At 46.1% G+C, this 21,073-nt stretch overlaps 1 protein-coding gene across 4 annotated transcripts in view; it reads right to left on the bottom strand.

The window, feature by feature from the left end:
- Positions 1 to 21,073, bottom strand: part of NRXN3 (neurexin 3) — a 1,334,999-nt gene that overhangs the window by 1,289,727 nt on the left and 24,199 nt on the right. The window lies entirely within an intron of this gene.

Below are 21,073 nucleotides of genomic sequence, written 5' to 3'. Positions count from 1 at the left end.
TCTCTTCCCAGGACTCTGGATTCAAACCAAGAGCTGTTCAATATGTTTTCCCCTCGTGTGACACAGGATCCCTTTTCCAATCAATCAAATTAATCCTGGAATAAATAAGTCCATTAAAAAGGAGAGAAGCAGGGACTTGTAAGTGGCCATATCAATCATAGGATAGGTACATCTTAAGCGCTATGGTGTCAGTTTCAATGAATAATCCATCAACTCCAGTGAATGGAGAAAAATTAATTCCTGCTTCTCTTCCCACCATCACCAATTTAGTCTCATTCTATGCACTTACACTTGTCATAACCCCTGTGGGGTGAGCCTCTGAGATCTCACAAGCTATGCAGGATCTAGCTAGGTCAGTATTTGAACAGGAGTGGAATCCTCCAAGGAAAAACTCACAGTGCAGCAGGAAGCAGTGCTTCTGATTCAAAAGGTGGCACTCTCCCCTCTAAGTATCTAACCAATGCCCGAAGTGTGGTGATGGAGGTGCTGTGCTGCTGGAGGTGGTATCTTTTAGATAAGATATATTAACCACCTGAGGTCACTAAAGTTCCCTTGGTACTTTTCCCACAAGACCAGGAGTGCACTATGCTGGGTGACTTGGCCTAATACCAGCTTTGAATAATATATTCTTCCTCTCCAGATCCCCCGTCAGGTTTCAGTTTGATATTAGATTCTCCACTCTCTGTCCTAAACTGTTGTGATATTGTAGAATGCTATGGCACAGTTGCCATGTTCCACTCCAGCAATGGCTACATTTCGGTGGTGAGCAAGTGAGCCCTGTTCATATTGCCACTGTATGTTACTTTCTAAGTGACTTCGGGATCTTTAAAGAATAGGTACACAGGAGTAGGTATACATGACACTTTATAGATATATTAAACACAGTCCTTGCCTGAGGAGTTAATAATCCACAGAAGACAACATACAGACTAAGAGAGGAATGCAGAACCAGATAATTTCATTTGGATTGCTTAGGTTATGCATGCTTGCTGGGTTCAGGGGGTTTTATTTTATTTTTATGTGTACTTTTTAACCATTGTGTTTAATATTTTAGGGAGCTGGCAAGGGAACAGGAAAGGACAGCTGGCACTGAAAGACTGGCTGGAAGAAGCTAGTTTTTAAGTGCAGGGAGGAAATTCAAGGTGCAATGAGTAGAGTGTGCAGTGGGAACGGGAAATGGCATGAGAGAAGAGGAGAGATATAGAGCGGAGATGAACCTTGAACATCAGTGTGGAGGAGTGTGAACGTGATGCAGAAGTAGATTGGAAACCACTGGACGGATTTATGCTGGAAGGTTGTGGGGGGATCAGAATGGCAGGCTAGGGAGATGGTAGCATTCAGGGAGAAAGATGATAGAGAAGGATGAGATATCACAATTATTATTGATAATTCAGTAGCTGCATCAAGAATCCATTCCAGGCAGACACAGAAATCCAGTACCAAGTTCTCCTCCTCTCAGGGACTTCACCCCAAGCCTAGTGTTCAAATGAATAAACAGAAAGAGGAACCAGCCGACGTGAAACCAGACTTAGGCCTGGTCTACACTACAAACTTAGGTTGACATAAAGTGCGTTAAGTCAATCTAATAATGTATATGTCTACACTACCGAGTCCCTTCCGCTGACCTAAGTGGCCTGTAAAGTCAACTTCTGTACTCCTCTTCCACAAGAGGCGTAGCGCTTAATTCAATATCCACGGGTCGACATGTGGATAGTGTAGACACTGTGTTGTGTAATTTGAATGAATTGGTCTCCAGGAGGTGTCCCACAGTGCTCCACTGTAACGGCTCTGGAGAGCACTTTCAACTCCACTGCACATCAGCCACGTTGACAGGGAACAGCCACTCTCCTGTTAAAGCCCCGGGAACTTTTGAATTTTCATTTCCTGTTTGATCAGTGTGGAGAGCTCGCCAGCACAGTTGATCATGGAGACTCAAGGCCACAAACGTGCTCCAGCATGGAGTACACAGGAGGTGGTGGATCTCATTGCTGTGTGGGGAGAAGAGTCTGTGCAGGCAGAGCTCCGATCCAGCAGAAGAAATGCTGACACATATGCCAAGACTGCATGGGGGTAAAGGGCTATACCAGGGACATGCAGCAATGCCGCGTGAAAATAAAGGAGCTTCGGCAAGTGCACCAGTAGACAAGGGAGTTCTGGTTCTGCCCCACAAACGTTCTGCTTTTCTAAGGAGCTGCATGCGATTCTCGGCAGCGACCCCACAACTACCCCAAAATGCTCCGTGGATACCTCCCAGGAGCCCTGGGCAACCTCGAGCAATGAGGAGGACATTGTTGACAAGGAGGAGAATGTGAGGCAGGCAAGCGGAGGATCCATTCTCCCCAACAGCCAAGAACTGTTTTTAACCCTGGAGCCGATCCCTTCACAGGCAGTGGAATGTGATGCCGAGGAAGGCACCCCTGGAACTCTGAAATCCTCTGCAGGAGGTTTCTGGGAAGGGCTGCCTTATTTTGTCCACCACTGTAGGACACTTTCCTGTGCCACTCCACTCTGCTGGCATCATTGAAATGCACAGCATTGCAGCATAAGGGCCAGGTCTGTACCCAGATGCTTGCAGCATCTGCTCCCTTGCCACCTCTGTTACCCTCAGGAAAGTGATACCGCGTAGGGTCACCTAAGGGAAAAGGGAAGTTTTCAATGCTTGCCCTTAAACCGCAAACGATTCAACAAGTAATCCGCCCCATTTGGTGAAATCTGGGTCACACAACCACCCTTTCCCAAGCGTGCCCTGGTTGTAGTTGGAAGGGATCACCGTGTATTGCAAGCAGCATTGAAAAAAGAAAAAGGGGGTGGGGTGGTGGGTTCCTGTTTGTCTCCCTTTCCCCCCAACCCGGTGCCGCTTTTGTAAAAAACAAACTATTTGTGGGGCTTTACACTGGTGCCTGTCCTCAAGCACCATCCAGGTTGCTAGGGGAAGGGGGGCTTTTCTCAAGTTTCAAACTGTGATCCCAAGGACGTCTTCACAAAAGCAGCAGCACAAGACCTCTCGCCCGTGCCTCATGGCCTTACTCACCATGGCTGGAGCAGCACACTGACTCTTACAATAGCCAGCGGTTGTGACTGTGTTGTGGCTTGCAGTAAAGTGTACTGAGAGGTGTGGGGTTTTTTTTTTTATTAAAAAAAATTAACCTTGCACCAGAAACAATGGATGCACCGTCAATGCTACTTTTCTGCTTTGCATTCCTGGCAGCCAAACTTTCCTTGTTTCCCACCCACCCACCCACACACACAGTGTTATCAGCCCTTTAACCCCAGGTTATCTTACTTTTCTTTGCAGTCTCTATGTGTGTGTGTGCATAATAAAACTTAACAGATTGAGGAGAAAAGGCTATTTATTCAACACATGGTGGCTGATAGGAGTGGAGTTTACAGGGGAGAAAATGAAATGGAGGGGACAGTTTGGTAAGGAACAGCACAGATCAGTGTCACATTACTCTGACTCAATGCTGAAACTGGTTTTCAAAGCCTCACGGAGACGCAGAGCCCCTCAATGTGCTCTTCTTATTGCCCTGGCGTCTGGCTGCTCAAAATTGGCTGCCAGGCAATGTTCCTCAACCCCCCACCCTGGCGGAAACTTTTTCCTCTTTGTTTCACAGATATCATGGCGCACACAGCAGGCAACAATGACAATGGGGATATTGCTTTCACCGAGTCTAACCTAGTACACAAACAATGCCAGTGACCTTTTAAATATCCAAAGGCACATTCCACCACCATTCTGAACTTGTTCAGCCTATGGTTGAACCGGTCCTTACTGCTGTCCAGGCTGCCTGTGTATGGCTTCATGAGCCACGGGAGCAAGGGGTAGGCTGGGTCTCCCAGGATCATGATCAACATCATCAATGGTTATTTTGCAGTCTGGAAAGAAAATCCCTGCTTGCAGCTTTCTGAACAGACCTGTGTTGCTAAAGATGTGCATGTGATGCTCCTTTCCCGACCATCCCACATTGATGTCAGTGAAATGGCCCCTGTGATCCACTAGCATTTGCAATACCATTGAGAAGTACCCCTGTAGGTTACGTACTCTTTGGCAAGGTTGTCTGGTGCCAAGAGAGGGATATGCATTTCGTCTATCGCCCCACCACAGTTAGGGAACCCCATCACGGCAAAACCATCCACTGTGTCCTGCATGTTCCCCAGAGTCACTACCCTTCTTTGCAGAAGTCTATTTATGGCCCTGCAAACGTGGATCACAAAAGGTAGATTTACCCACTCCAAATTGATGCCCCACTGACCAGTAACAGTCTGGCACTGAAAGCTTCCACAGAGCTATCACCACTCGCTTCTCCACTGTCAGAGCAGCTCTCACTTTAGTACTGCTGCACTTCAGGGCTGGGGAAAGCTCTTCACACAGTTCCTGGAAAGTGGACTTACACATTCAAAAGTTCTGCAGCCACTGCTCATCATCCCACAGCTGCATAACGATGCAGTCCCGCCAGTCAGCGCCTGTTTCCTGGGCCCCAAAATGGTGCTCAACCATGTCAAGGTGATGTGTGACTGTCGCCAGCAACTGCAAACTGCTCCGCTTTAGGTCTTCCAGCAGGGCTGCGTGTGTGGCATCCCATGGTTCCATGTGGTGGCTCCTGTATTGACTGGGTAAATACTGCAGGATAAGGTGCGAGGTGTTTGTAATCCTCACAACAACAGTGTACAGCTGAGTGGGGTCCATGCTTATCGTACTATGGCGTCCGCATGGGTAACCCGGGTTTACGAAAAAAGGCATGAAAAAGGCTTGGATTATTTGCCGCTGATTTCAGGGAGGGAGGGAGGGAGGTAAGTACATCATGGGAGGCTAATCCCATGTTCCCATAACCATCCGCACCAATGTTTTGGTCCCATAAGGCATTGCAAGCCCGACCCAAAATTCCAGATTCCCAAAATATTCCAAAATTCCCAAAATAGCTACCCACAGTGCAGTGCGCCATGCTTCGATGCAAGCTCTGATAGTGAGCACGCACTCCGACACAATGAGCGTAGTATGGACACGCAAGATCAACTTGCTTTAATAGGAGGCTCAAAGTTGACTCACATGAAGTCGACTTAACTTTGTAGTGTAGACCTGGACTTAGTTACAGCCAACATTACACTGTCCCATAGCATGGCATCTATGAGCTTAGTTCTGGACTGAACCAGAATTCTGTGTATGGGCCTACTTAGTACCTCTGAGCCCCATAAGAGTTTGCTGGAGAGCCTGGGGAGGTGGACGGAGCAGAAGAAGAGAAGGGCAAAGAAAAGAATAAGCCAAAGACAGCTAGGGGTGGAGGGCACATTAAACAAACAGAAGAGGGGCAGTAACTGATGCACTTTTCAGAATAGCACTCATTAAATTCTCCGTTAACTAAAAAAATCATGAAGATACTCGTGCGTTTATCATCTCACTGGTACTTGCTATACAGACAGCCACCAAAATGTGGCTTCCAAATGCACCAAGTTCCAAATGTAATCAGGGTGAACAGTCAGCATGGGGGCCTTGGTTTATAAAGCGTAAGTTACACTTTCCTTTTCCAGTACTGTTCATCTGGGGGGTGTCCCCAAAACCACAAACCCCCAAATCTGAACAAAATCCTCCCCTCACCCCCTTATCTTCTTTTGAAAGCCCTTGCTGCTCCAGATACAAAAATTGCCATTAAAAAGTCAATATATGCACCACTGCAACACCTTTGCAATATTTACATTGTAGCACCACACTGCCACAGAGTTATTTGCTATTGTAAGTGTAAAAAGAGACTGTTGCATCTCAGACACCCCCCCCCACCCCCCCGCAAAAGCCGACTTTCACAGTGAGACTGCTTGCATTTTATTTTCAAACAAATGCTTGGGAGACTTGCTTTATTGTTTCAACATAAAGAAAAGAGCACACAGCCTGCAAGCCCTCTCAGTAATACCTTACAATAATACACCAGCATGGTGTGCACCTCAGCTCTCGTGAGCAGTTCAAACAGCCAGAGCACAGCTCAAGCTTTCACAAGAGGGCTCTTTAAGAAGAATACAGTAGGCATGGTTCAGTGTTTAGGAGTATCCCTACAAAGTGAGAAAGGAGGGTGCAGGTGCATTACACCCAGCCTAGTTGGATTTTGGGAACTGACTTTTTGCCCTCTCCCCACCCCTCAAATCTTTGCTAACCTGAGATATTCTCTCTCCCCATAAGCTCAGAACCTTAAGGCTAGGTTTTCTAGTACGTTTTTAAAAGGACTGTATCAAGTAGCTTTTCCCCCGCCCCCACTTCTCTCTTCTTCCTCAGCACTAGCCCACCTTCCTCCCCTCTCTCCTACCAGTAGGGGGAGGTGGTATAGGACTCACCTGTTAAACTTGGAACACACACAGCCCACAGCTCATGAAAAGCCCATGAACAGGGGGTTCAGTTTCATGTGGTTGGACGTTTATCCACTTCCTCTGGCTCAGAGCACTTCAAACACAGGAAGGTTTGTCTCTCAACAAAAGGCAAGGCAGGGTTTGCTTTATCCTATACACAAGGACCCATTTATTTGCCTCTTTGTACAGGGCTGAGCTGCAAGCCAGTGCTGTTTGCTTTTGTTCTTTGATGCTAATAGCTCAGTTGAAAGAAGGATCAGCAGGGTTGCTGCCTTTGTCAGGTGCAGCCCCAGCCACCTGGATGGTGTGGAAAAGAAAAGAGGAGGATGAAGGGGATGGAGAGGAACAAAGCGGATGATATTAGAGCTCAGATCATAGCCGTGCCCGTAACAAGTATGTCAAAGATTTTGTGTGTGAATTTCAGCACTGATGAGAGGTGCCAGCATGGGAGCCTCAGAGAGCAAAGGCTTCTGTTCAGCTGAAGGAGAGGTTCAGCATAAACCACAGCAGGGAAAGATTCCCCCATACATCGGCCCTGTCTCAGGCTGAAAAGACCTGCTCTAGGATGCAGAATCCAGTTTCCATGGCCTTTTCAGTCCTTGTCCTCCTTAATGTCCAGTCACCGTGGACACCTGTCTTCTAGCAGCTAGACCGAGACTCACCAATTCATTTCTCACAAGTCGCCAGCCAGCCATCAGATGGGAATGATCTGGGCTGAATGGGAAGTGAATGGCTCTGTCTCCTATTACTAATCCACCTCATCCCTCCAGAGTACACCTATGTGGCTCTCAGGTTACTCCCGGTTTGAATTACTATGAGTGGGGAGCAATTCAAATATTCGGCGGGGGGAGGGGGAAGAGGAGTGGAGAGTTTGTGGGAAGAAAGAGGAGACTTTTTGTAGAGGGTGACATCCAATCAAGAAAAGTCCCTGTGGTAGGGCAAAAAGTGGGCATATTCTGAAGCACAATTCCTTTGTACACATTTAAAAAGTAATAATCCTCAACTCTGCCTTGCTCCTCACTTCACACAACTATAATGGAACATATACGACAATTCCATTGTCAGAGGCATGTATGGTCAGGAACGTTCAGTCAGCCAATCTGATTGGTTGATTGCCCCCACTAGGAGCTTTACACATATTAATAAAAGTAGTTCAGGTACCATAGATTGATACAACAGCTTGGGATACGACCTGAGAAGATACATGCTGAGCATGTGCGGGCTGGGTCATTATCTGGATAGAAGATTTCAAAGACCACGAAAGTGCTGCAGGAAGTGAGGCTGACAATTTAGTAGTGGGTGCACTTCCTTTTAACTCAGTTCTGATGCACTGCTTCAGTAGAGAGGTAGGGGGCTCTCTGTTACCTCAGGGGCTATATTTTAGATGAGATGGAAATCCCCCAGACTTGAGGTTACTGATGTCAAAAAAGCACTTTTTATGTGTCAAGGTGTTAACGTTGGGATTAATATATGGGTAATGCCATGATGCCACTTTCATTTACCTCTGCAAGTTCACATGGATCAAAGATTCTTCTTCACTTCCTATCCTAAACTGTTGAGTGGTGTTGCTGTTGCAGTGGGAAGGAAGGCTGCAGATCAAGTTAGCTTAGATCTTTGTGATTAAAATCAGCTGAGACACTCCAGTGACAGTGCGTGGGGTGTTTTTTGTCTGTACTCTCTGAGTACCTGCTACCAGTCTCAGTCTGGGTCAAGCTAGACTCTGAAAGATCTGAATTCTTAGCATTATCACCTAGAAGCTTGGGAGTCCCCGTACTTTGAGGATTGTTACATTTATGGTTACCTAGAGACCTTGGCTCCATAAGGTGAATGGGAATTTTGCTATTAACTTCAATTGGGTCAGGATTTCATCCCTCATGCTTATTTCATATCTCCTCCCCAAATACCATGACCAGATATATTCCTGATGTCTTTCCACTGGTTTCAATGGAGTTGCAGCAGAGATGAGTTTGGCACATTGTATTTAATTTGTTTAATATTTACAATACTGTAAGAAATCCATCACCATATAAGAATATCATGGCTGTCAATGTGCTGCATGCCAGGGTCACCAGTAAAGAGAGATTACTTACCTGTGTAGAAATTGGAGTTCTTCAAGATGTGTGGTCCCTATCTGTATTCCACAGCCGGGTATGCATGTTTTTCTGGCACCTGAGACTGGAAGATGCTTGCTAGCAATGTCCGTTGGTCTGTGCCGTGCCACGCTCTAATCAAAGGGTATAAGAGGCAGTGCGGGCTGCCTGCCGCTCTAGTTCCTTCTCTACTGTGAATCAGATGTAAAGGATCTGAAGCAGAGGGGAAGGAGGGTGGGTAATGGAATACAGACAGGGGCCACATATCTCGAAATACTCCAGTCGGTGGAGTAACTTTTTCTCCTTCTTTTGAGTGCTGGTGTGAGTCAAACTCGCAACTGGACCAGGGCTGCTCACTCAGCTACAATGACTCATACATCTAGCAGGGCATGCCGTGACTCAACCCTCAGGCATACTGCAGCAGCCTCTGGGCAGGGCCAAAGGCAGATGACCCACCAGGCACAGGTATTTCACTCTCACCACCAGAGCTGCGAGTTACTCTGTGCAACAGCACCACTCCACTTGGAACCCTCCTGCTGCCTTGTGGTGTTACAGACTCCCTACGCTTCCCAGCTGCATTCAATCCTGTCCATTTTCTTGCCCCACCCTTGCCCATGTCTTGTTCCAGACTGCTTCAGCTTTCTCCATGTCCTATTCCAAACCTGTTTCAGCCCTGTTCCTACCTCCTGACCTCCAGACACTTGGACTGACTCCAACCTGGTTTCGACTTTCAGCCTGCCTCAAGTCTCTGACAACAATCCTGATTCAGCTTGTCTACGGACTCTGACCCTGATTCTGACCCACGGCCTGTCTCCAGACCCTGGTTTCAGTGCTGCTCTTGGCCCAGTCTTGACTCTACATCTGGCTTTGACCCTTGGTAATCGTTCTCAACCACCGTTACAATCACCAGACCTGACCACTTAGAACCCAGACCTGATAGCTAGTCTGTATGTGGATTCCACTGTTGGTGAATGACAAGCAGTACTCACTGAAGAGTGGGCATATGAGGTATTGATGACTGAAGGACCACCAAGCCAAAGTATGCATCAGCTGCAGAGGCTTGCACTAGGGCATAATTTCATGTGAACATATGGCTAGAATTGCACGTTGCGGCTTTACAGATGTGAACGAGTGGCACTTCATGAAGTGAGGTTACCAAAGTTGCCTTAGCTCTAGTCGAGCAGCCCCTTGCTGAGCAGGGATATCAGCTAACTAGGAACAGAGCAGGAAACAGCCTGAAATCCACTTAGAAAGCCTCTGAGAAGAGATTGTTTGTCACTTCATCCATTCTGCCAATGAAATGAACAATCCAAGCAATTTACTAAATGATTTTATTCTGTGTAGGAGGAACGCCAACACCCAGCATACATCCAGGGAATGGAATCTCCTGTCTTCATTGGTGGCATGTGGCTTCGGTAAAAAAAGACAGCTAAGCAAATTGTCTGGTTTAGGTGAAAGTCTGAGATTAGTTTGGGGGTGAATTTTGGGTGCAGTCTCAACAAATCTTATCCTTATTTAATATTGTGTGTTGTGTATCAGCCTTAAGGGCCCTTACCCTTCAAGTTGAAGTGATGGCTACTAGAAAGGTGACTTTCACAGATAAGAGGGACAGCAAGCTTGTCACTAATGGTTCAAACAGTGCCTTGGTTAACATCAAGAGGCCCAAGCTAAGATCCCATGTTGAAGCAGGCTTAGTTCCTTGAGGGAAAGTTCTTACTAGATCCTTTAGAAAACATACAGTCACTGGATGGGTGAAAATGGAGCAGCAGTCAACTGGATGGTGGCAAGGGCTAACTGCTGCCTCCTGTACTCCTAAGGAACTAAGTGAAAGTCCTAAGGTTTTCAAGTTGAGCAGATCTAAAAACAGTCTAAAATAGTGTGAATCTCCAATTCTTGTGGGAAGATCTAGTGATACTGAGCTCAAAAGAGAAAATATATTCCACTTAGCTAAGTAGCACTTTCTGATGGATTACTGCCTGCTCTTTTTAAGGATGGCTTGAACGGCTACCAAACATGTCTACTCTAGCTCAGTGCGCATCCAAATACCAAGCCATGAGGGGTAGGGAGTCCAGGTTGGTATGTCTTATCTTGTCCTGTGTAAAGAGGTGTTGGAAATACTGGATACTGATGGGTGGATGGGCTAATAGATGGAGAAGTTTGGGGAACCAAAACTGTCTGGGCCATCTGGGATCCATGAAGATGATCACCACCCTATCCTGCTGAATCCTCCTGAGAACTCAAAGTAAGAGTGGGATGGGAGGGAAGGCATACTTTAAGTGTCCCACACATAGGGATAGAAAGTAATCTCCCTTGGAGTCCTAACCTCATGCCCCTCTGAAGCAGTACATCTTGCATTTCTTGTTTTCTCATGATGCAACCAGGTCCCACGACAGGTGTCCCTAGTGTCTGAATATGCTTCACACCGTGGAAATGTGTAACTCCCATATGTGGTTGATTGAAAAGTGACTGCTGAGGCTGTTCTCCAGTGTACTGTGTATTCCTGGGAGGTATATTGCTGATAGGGTAATCTGGTGAATGGTAAGAATTGTTTGCAGACCTCTCAGACAGCTCTCACTTTCAGGAGTTTTACATACATCCTGGACTCACATGACATCCATGTTCCTTGTGCTGTGTGTTCATCCAGATGGGCACCCCATCCTAAGAGTGAGGCATCTGTAATCATTCCTGAGAAGAGAACAGAGTGAAGGAGACTCCCACATACATCCATTCTTTCTGGGAACAAAGAACCGAGGCCATGCTAACCTATCTATCCCAGGAAGAAGTGATTATACCTATAATGACCCCAAAAATGTTTTAATCAGCTGAACATGAGCTCTCAGTGTGACACTGTGGTCAAAAGAGCAAATGCAATCCTGGGATGCCTTAACAGGTGAATCTTGAGCAGGAGTAGAGAGGTTATTTTACCTCTGGATTTGGCACTGATACAACTGCTGCTAGAATACTGTGTCCAGTTCTGGTGTCCACAGTTCAACAAGGATGTTTATAAATTGGAGGGGGTTCAGAGAAGAGCCACCAGAATGATGAAAGGATTAAAAAACTGCCTTACAGTGATAGATTCAAGTAACTCTATCTATTTCACTTAAGAAAGAGAAGGTTAAGGATGACTTGATCACAGTTTATAACTACCCACATGGGGAACAAATATTTAATAATGGGCTCTTCAATCTAGCAGGAAAGGGTGGATATCTATTTGAAAATAGGCATCATTCATGTCAAGAGCCATGCATCACTCATCTCTGTTTAGGAATTGAATTATCGATTCATAGAATCATAGAATATCAGGGTTGGAAGGGACCCCCGAAGGTCATCTAGTCCAACCCCCTGCTCGAAGCAGGACCAATTCCCAGTTAAATCATCCCAGCCAGGGCTTTGTCAAGCCTGACCTTAAAAACCTCTAAGGAAGGAGATTCTACCACCTCCCTAGGTAACGCATTCCAGTGTTTCACCACCCTCTTAGTGAAAAAGTTTTTCCTAATATCCAATCTAAACCTCCCCCACTGCAACTTGAGACCATTACTCCTCGTTCTGTCATCTGCTACCATTGAGAACAGTCTAGAGCCATCCTCTTTGGAACCCCCTTTCAGGTAGTTGAAAGCAGCTATCAAATCCCCCCTCATTCTTCTCCTCTGCAGGCTAAACAATCCCAGCTCCCTCAGCCTCTCCTCGTAAGTCATGTGTTCTAGACCCCTAATCATTTTTGTTGCCCTTCGCTGGACTCTCTCCAATTTATCCACATCCTTCTTGTAGTGTGGGGCCCAAAACTGGACACAGTACTCCAGATGAGGCCTCACCAATGTCGAATAGAGGGGAACGATCACGTCCCTCGATCTGCTCGCTATGTCCCTACTTATACATCCCAAAATGCCATTGGCCTTCTTGGCAACAAGGGCACACTGCTGACGCATATCCAGCTTCTCGTCCACTGTCACCCCTAGGTCCTTTTCCGCAGAACTGCTGCCTAGCCATTCGGTCCCTAGTCTGTAGCGGTGCATTGGATTCTTCCATCCTAAGTGCAGGACCCTGCACTTATCCTTATTAAACCTCATCAGATTTCTTTTGGCCCAATCCTCCAATTTGTCTAGGTCCTTCTGTATCCTATCCCTCCCCTCCAGCGTATCTACCACTCCTCCCAGTTTAGTATCATCCGCAAATTTGCTGAGAGTGCAATCCACACCATCCTCCAGATCATTTATGAAGATATTGAACAAAACCGGCCCCAGGACCGACCCTTGGGGCACTCCACTTGATACCGGCTGCCAACTAGACATGGAGCCATTGATCACTACCCGTTGAGCCCGACAATCTAGCCAGCTTTCTACCCACCTTATAGTGCATTCATCCAGCCCATACTTCCTTAACTTGCTGACAAGAATACTGTGGGAGACCGTGTCAAAAGCTTTGCTAAAGTCAAGAAACAATACATCCACTGCTTTCCCTTCATCCACAGAACCAGTAATCTCATCATAAAAGGCGATTAGATTAGTCAGGCATGACCTTCCCTTGGTGAATCCATGCTGGCTGTTCCTGATCACTTTTCTCTCATGCAAGTGCATCAGGATTGATTCTTTGAGGACCTGCTCCATGATTTTTCCAGGGACTGAGGTGAGGCTGACTGGCCTGTAGTTCCCAGGATCCTCCTTCTTCCCTTTTTTAAAGATTGGCACTACATTAGCCTTTTTCCAGTCATCCGGGATTTCCCCGGTTCGCCACGATTCCAAGGTGACCATCCTGAATCTCAATCTGCAGATACAGACATTGAGTTGCTAGTGGTCTAAGATGGGTCTCCATACTCCCTTTTTATTAGGAATGAGGAAATATTTGGAATAAAATTCCTTTCCTCAATGTTGAGGGGTACCAGCTCTAGGGCTCCCTGCTGAAGTAGGGAGTCTACCTCTTGAATGAGTTATTTTCTTGTGAGAGTGGTCCCTGAAAAGGAAAAGGGAAAGGGCTTTTGGCAGGGAAGGGGAGAGAAACTCTATGGTGTAGCTGCAATAAATGATGCTGAGAACCCATTTGCCTGTTATTTGCCATATATGCCAAAAAAATAAGCTTGGTAGCCACCAAATTGGATTTTGGAGGTCAGAGGCTATGGCATCTGGGTTGGTTCGCAGCTCTCAGAGGTCCTTACGAAGAAATTTGTTGTCAGGAGGTTGGAAGCAGAAGGAAGGAGGAGTTTGTGTTTGTTTTGCTGCATCCTCTGTCACTTTCATGGCAGTTCCCATCCTCTCTGGTGGTTGAAGAGTTTTGGTGCTTCTCTAAGCATGTAAGGTTGTCTGTGATAATTCCTCTTTGGTGCTATAGTATAAAAACCTAGGGAGCAGAGGGTCCTTTAATGTGTATAATGACTCATCCATCTTTTGTTTAAATAAGTTGTTCCTATTGAAGGGCAAATCTTCAACTGTAGACTGAACTTCTCTGGGGAATCCCAAAGAGTGAAGCCAGGACTCTGGTCACATTATGAATGCAGTTGCCATCAACCACAAGGCTGTACCAGCTACTTCTACTGAGGCTTGGAGGGCTGCTCTTGCAACCAGTCTACCTTCATTAATAAAGGTTTGAAATTGTGCTCTGGACTTCCAATGGAGCTTGTCTCTGAATTCTGAAAATTTTGAGTAGTTACTTTGAAACTAACTCCTGATAATTGGCAATTTGGAATTGCAGGCTGGTTGACATAAATACCTTCCTTCCAAGGACATCCAAAGATTTAGCCTCCTTGACAGGGGGAGATGACCTCAAGTGTTGTTGCCTACTCCTTTCAGTGGCAGCCTGAACAACCAAACTGTTCTGGGCAGGGTGCAGGAATAAAAATTCTGCTCCCTTTGCTGAGACAAAGTACTTCTTTTCTGCCCTCTTAGGGGTAGGTACATGTTGCCAAAGTATGCCACGTGACTTTGGCGGGCTCTAGCATGGCCTCGTTTATGAGGAGCACCACCCTCCTAGAACCTGTACTCTGTAAAATGTCAAGGAATTTGTAAGGTGGCCCCTGGACCTTCCCCAGAGGAATCTGGACCATGTTAGCAACACTCCTTAAGAGGTCGTGGAAGTTTGTGGTTATCTGGCAGAGATGGTGAGGCTCCCTCAACCACCCCATCAGAATATTCCTCACAGGACCGGAAGTACTGCTGGACCTGGCTCTTCTTCCTCCGTGAACTCCTGAAGGAGCTCAGGCTGGTATCTGGGGGAGGAGGATGGACTCTTGATATGACCGTACTGATCCAGGATATTGCTTGTATGGGGTCCATGGTCCCCAGTCAGGCCAATGAGAGGGGTCAAACATAGGTTGAAAAGATTCCCAGGGCAATAGGTACCAACAGTCACAAGGAGGTTACACCATATTGCAAGGCCATGGGGAGGCCCAGGAGATTCTGGATCTTCTATCAGGGCTGACATCTCTCAGTGGAGGTAATGCTGGTTTCTCCCAATGTCAGATTCCCCCCAGGAGGAAAATGTAGAAGGTTCCATTTCTAATTGTGGTGCCATCAGTATAGTTGATGCTGAAAGGCCCCTACTAGTGGAGGAAATAGGACAGCAACTTCTCCTTTCATAGTGTATGTGGATCAACAGTGGGTCAGAATCTTCCTTGTAAGGATCGGGTTTGATAAGATGGGAGATTGCGGATCTAGAATGATGATATTCTCCAGGGTAGTGTACCTATCACCAGTCAGGGGTGGTGGTGGGGGAGAACTCTTTTCTCTCCTTGCTGTCGGAGCTGGTATAGGAAGGTCTTTGGAAGCTAATGCTTCCTTATGAGAGCATGACGGTACTATTCGTGCCTGGGGCTCTGTGACCCAAGGACTCTTTAATGCCAACTGGCAAGGGGGTTACAATAATAACCTGATTCTGGTATGTTCTACAAAAAATGTCATGTGAGGTCTTACATGAAAGCAAGGGTCACACTGGTCATTGTTATTGTTGTGAAATATATGTACAGATACTATGTAAGGAGTTATGTATATATACTGAAAATATGTTCTTAGATTCTAGTCACAGTGGAAGTGGAGAAACTTGTTTTCTTTCAGACAAGAGATGTTTATTCAGCTTTCTCTCTGCCGGATGCAAATTGAGCACTGTAAGCTAACACATGGATATCCATTTACATACAAAGTTATCAAAGAGATATGAAGGCAACAGGAAAGCAGCGCACAGGAAAAACAAGCCATTGGCAATTATACTGTATCTGAATACAGACAATGAATTTGGGAATATAAGGGAGGCAAAGAAGAAACCTGCATTTAGGAAGCGAACCGGCAGTGCATTTACATGCATGGAAACAGAATCTCAGACAACCTTAGTTGAAGTCACCACAGAAAATATTGGGTAAGACAAACTTCTTTAGACTAGAGAATAACGGTTAGTTAAGTTTAGTGTCTAGAGAGAGTGTTAGGGTTTCATGATACAACTGATGAGTGACTTCTGGAAAGCTTTCACCGTGCGTGTAGATTCTTCTGTTGTTTGAGTAAGTTTTTTCCAGAATGGTTTCATCTTAAGAATAAATGTGATTGCTTAGAAAGAGCTGTATGGTAACATACGATGAGGAGCAATTATGCTGTTTATAGCCTCTGAGGAGCAAGCAAAGCACAGATGCAGGCCTGTTTAGATGCTCTGACTTGCTGGGGAACAACACAGTATAGGCAGGGAACACTGCAGCTTGGAAAAATTCCAGTCAGAAGGGAGACAGATAAGCATCTCTGCCCAAGAGAGGTGATGGCTGGGGAGCCAGAAACCTAAAATTGTATGTTCACAGAGGGTGAATACAGATGCAGTATTGCTCTGAACTGTGAGAATTTCTCCTTGCTCAGCACCAATGACAGACCTGCTGCTGTGGACAGTGCCAAAATAGAGGAACTTTGCTCCTCGGAACCTGTGGATCAGCACCATGACTCTTAAGGGCTCCTCAGCCTCTCAGAACAGGGCATGAAGAGTCACCGGACACAGAAGATGTCAGGGAATAAGTCCTCCTCTCAGAGGTGGAGTTGGAGAGGGATTTCTCTCTGGTACTCAACACTGCATCCTACTCTCTCTACACATGGTCACTCCTGCACTGAAAGTCACAGTGCTAGGAGGTGCACTTGTAGGCCTTGTCTACACTACCATGGTAAGTCAACCTAAGTTACACTACTTCAGTTATGTGAGTAGGTCGACTTACCACGGTGTCTACACCGCACTGTGTCAACAGGAGACACTCTCCCGCTGACTTACCTTACTCCTCTCGGGAAGTTGGAGGAGTCGACAGGAGAGCACACTGCCATTGGTTCTTCAACAGTCCCACCAAATCGACACTGCTGCATCCATCGCAGCAGTGCCAATCTACCAGTAAGTGTACACATGGCCCTAGATATCTTGGACTAGCATGGCGGGGATGGGACGGGACTCCCCAGCCCAGATCAGACTGTGGCTTCATTGCACACACCATCAGATGTTTCTTATGTCTATATTCCCACACTGGCATGGTTTGGCTGGGAAAGGAGAGGCTGATAGGGCACATCTCCGCTAAGTGCACTTCTCTGAGTCAGTACAGGCTCCTCTGATGGTCATCACTGACTGGGAAAGCCCAGGGGCAGGAGATAGAATTCCAGAAGCTCACAATCCTGGGTATAATCTATGTCACATATGGGTGGGGGAGCAGGGAATCTCTAAATACTAACTAAAACTATTAACTAGCAGGTAACAAAACTTTATATTTACAAATTAGCGAAGGATCGGCTCCTTGCACACTGAAGGGTTCCGCCTCAGAACATGCCATGGTGGAAAGGAAGTGGAGAGGCTGCCCTGCCCCTTATACCCTTGGTTTGGAGCTCCAGAAAAGGAAGGGCGCAGTCACAGCCAATGGACAGTGCTAGCAAGAACGTTCCTGTCTCGGTGCTTGGAGTACATGTGTACACCAGAGTGGAATAAACACAGGGACCAGCACTCAAAGAAGAACTTCATGGGGCAGCAGGTATAGGACTCACTCTCCCACTTCCAAAGCACAGGTCCCTACAATTTCTGCTACTGGAGAATCTTCATTTCCTATGTCAACATGGAGTAGTTCTGATTCTGTCCAGGAGACAGCAGCGGTCTCTCACAATAAGTTACACTGCTATGTTGCCTTTCATTCTGGAGGATATCTTGGGCTTTAAACTCTCTGGAGCAGATACTCACTTGATGTGTTCTACAGCACTACATACATAATTAATAAATAGGATCCCAAAGCACTTTATTAACTGTGTGAATATAGGAATCATTCATCCAGTACTAAAATGCAGGCAGCCTTTGCTCAAAGCTCAACATGATGTTTTAACAACCACAGGTGGCCAGGACCTTGGTTTTACATCTCATCTGAACGAATAACGTTGATTTGATGCACATGCACTGAGCAGCCTGAATGCGTCACCATCATACCCTCCACTGTGCACTGTCAGGTGTCGCCCTCTAATGGCCTATATAGAGGCTATAAACCACAGAAAACAGATTCATTCTCTTTCACCTCGAGTGGTAGGAGCCCTGGCTTTGTCCCCATCTTAAATCAAATCATCCACCTGGGCATGGCATGTGCTACGACCAGCGACTGTGACATTACAACTGCCCGGACCTTTAAAAGAGAGCTTTCACAAAACTTGGCTTAAAGGGATTAACTACACCTACTGCTTTACAGAACCAATATGTAGAGCCACTTAACTCAAGTAACAGTAGAAGGAAAAAAACCTTAGAGAAAGTGAATTTACAGTAATCTCTCTAATTAACTCTCTATCGTCACCATTATTAGATAAAGCCACTCACTGATTTAATGGCTTTTTAAGGGGACTCCGGTGGAATTATCACCCTCCCAGCTCACTCTGACGTACACACACACTCCGAGACTCCAGTCACACTGGCTGGGAAAAAGCTGATTGTCTTGCAGCCCACAAGATGCAAAAATCCAGTCTGAACAAGTGAAATTTAATTACTTAGTGCCCTCTACACATGCTGTTAAGCTGCACTTAAACCCCCTGAGAACACTGACTGACCAATGCCAGCAACCCCAGGATGAAGCTGGCTTCTACTTCTTTTTAGATGCCATTAGATGGCAGAAGAAAGGGACGAGGTGCCCTCCTGTCACAATACTCTGTTCCTCCCAGTATCCCTGCTCAGCTAGCTGTGCCCCCAGACTGCAGTGTGGAAGAGCATCTGACTAATTTTAACTGTACTTTTTCCACACAACAGCATGGTGTGCAGCTGTCATTCAGTAGTATTTATGGAGACTGTGGCAGAGGCCAGCTTTCAGTCTTGGCCGTGCTGATCAGTCTGTGTACTCAGGACATTTAAGCACAGGTCCATACACAGCAGTGGCTTATCCCTCAGTACAACCCAAATCAACCTGGCCAGAAAAGAAATTGGGATACATTTTAGACTGTCTTTGGACAAAATCAACCTATTAGTGCCCCTGGGTTAAACCCTCTCCTGTCCTTTGCTTGGGTTCAGCTGCGGAGTCAAATTCCTCTTCTCCAAGACCTCCAAAGGGTCATCTGCTGCCCTAAATCCACTGTCAACACTGAAAGCTCTAGCCCCTATGAAACAGGAACCCTTTAAGCTTAGACCAGGTGCTATATCACTAGATAAGAGAGGCATAAGTCACAGAAGGGCTTAGATACTATGGTGGTGGGTGCCCCAGAAATGCCATAAACAGCGTAAGCTGTGCTTTTGTACCCATGCTGGTTGCAAGATATTAGAGAAACAAGGCAGGTGAAGTAATATCTTCTATTGGACCCACTTCTGTTGGAGAGAGAGAGAGAGAGGTTTTTGAGCTTACCCAGAGACTTGAAAAAGAGCTCTATGTAAGCTTGAAAGCTGGTCTCTTTCTCTCCAACAGAAGTGGGTCCAACAAAAGATATTTCCTCACCCACCTTGTCTCTCTGATAGGCAGAGTAAGTCCCTCCCATATACACTGCTATCTGTCATTCAATACTACATGCAAACATACATCTCTAACCAACAGGAACATTATGTTCATCACACTTGCTAGAAATAACATACCCTCCCGCATTTATGCGCCACTTTAACCAAAACAAAGGACTACATTATTCTACTGCAATGTCTCTGTTGTAGTAACACACACCCTTCTGTGAGCTGCAGCATGTGGGGCCACTACTACAGAATACTCTACTGTCATGTTCTTTCATCTTTTGTGGGAGGAGAAGGGGCTGCCAAGAAAGAAGTTATCTCTGGGGTTTCATAAATGATCCTAGTGAGGAGGTCAAAAAACATTCTTGATTTCCCTCCCAATGCATCTCAATTTGGTTGGAATTGGACACTACAGTCTTCTAAAACTTTCTGTGGCCTATACTCCCCGCCCTTCTTTATGACCCTTATGTAACCTCTCTCCCACTCGTTTTTGCACCTTCTTCCACGCAACCTCTTATGTCTGGAACTCTATCCTCTCCCCTGCCCGTTACTCAGACTTCTCTCCAAGATGCACTCTTCCACACAGCCCTTCAATAAATAATGAGAAATTGATTGTACATTCTTACAAAAAGCTGTGTCACTATTCCAGAGCTACAGCTGAAGCTGGCTTTCCCATTATAAGTCCAATTTTCTCCTAAGTCCTAACTCTAAAACAAAATCAACTGGCATGACATTTCAATGCCTATACATCATCACAGGGTGGAACTGTTATTGTAAGCTTGAAGTAAATCTCACAACAGAACTCAGTTCTGGCTCCTTGTACCATTCCATTGGCTCAAAACAGGCAGAAACTGGATGACTCTCCAAGATGAAAATTTCCCCCCCAGCGAGGAAGTCCTTAGTAGTTGTCACCAGCCTCTACCACAGACTCATTGCATCCTCTTAGCCCTGGCCCTGGCATAGGGAATGTGCTAAGAGCATACTGGGGCTAGAAGCATTAAAGAGCTCCTTGTGATCCCAAGCTACCTGCTAGAGTTTTGCTGGTGATCTCAGCTAGTGGCTAGAGTGATCCTGGTGATCCACAACTAGGGTACTTCCCCTTCGTGGCTATTACCACTTGGCATATGATCTAAAGTAAACAAGGGCTGGCTAGATCCAGCTCCAGGATGGAAGAGCTAAAGCTGGTTCCACTCTTCTGTGTCCAGCTGAAACAGAGTGAAAAAGAAATATGGCCCATGGCTTTTCATCTATTACCAGTATATCTGCAATACTGATAAACCAATTGAAAGATTGGACCTTCATCCAGCATACTCCATGTGCCTGAATGGTATGGGTGCTCCTATTTAGGGGACGGTCCTGTGAGGTGCGAAGCATCTTCCACTCTCTTGACCCTGCAGGATTGAGCCCCCAGAGCATATATTTTTTAGGTCAGGGACTATCCTATCCATGTTCTTATACCATACCCATCACAGTGGTATCTGAGCACCTTTCAGAGATGCATTAAGCAACCTGACTGATATCTGTCATACATGGTATCTTCTCCATTCCTCTCTTCTCCCCAGGGAAAAGTTATGGATGGAATTTGTTGCTGTTGTGATGATGTGCTATGCACTTTTAATCTATAATGGTCAGGCTGGAGGAGCACGCGTAGCACATGAAGGTACAGAATAGGCGAGGTCTGAAGTGGTTCTTAGTTCCTGTGAGAGTGAGCAGCAGTGTGTGTCTTCTCTATGCATGCTGTGGACACTTTGGAAATAGCAATACAAACAGCG

This window comes from Eretmochelys imbricata, chromosome 6, assembly GCF_965152235.1.
Source record: "Eretmochelys imbricata isolate rEreImb1 chromosome 6, rEreImb1.hap1, whole genome shotgun sequence".
Taxonomy (NCBI): domain Eukaryota; kingdom Metazoa; phylum Chordata; order Testudines; family Cheloniidae; genus Eretmochelys; species Eretmochelys imbricata.
The sequence above is the reverse complement of the archived record's forward strand: the minus strand, read 5'-3'. Positions and strand labels throughout refer to the sequence as shown.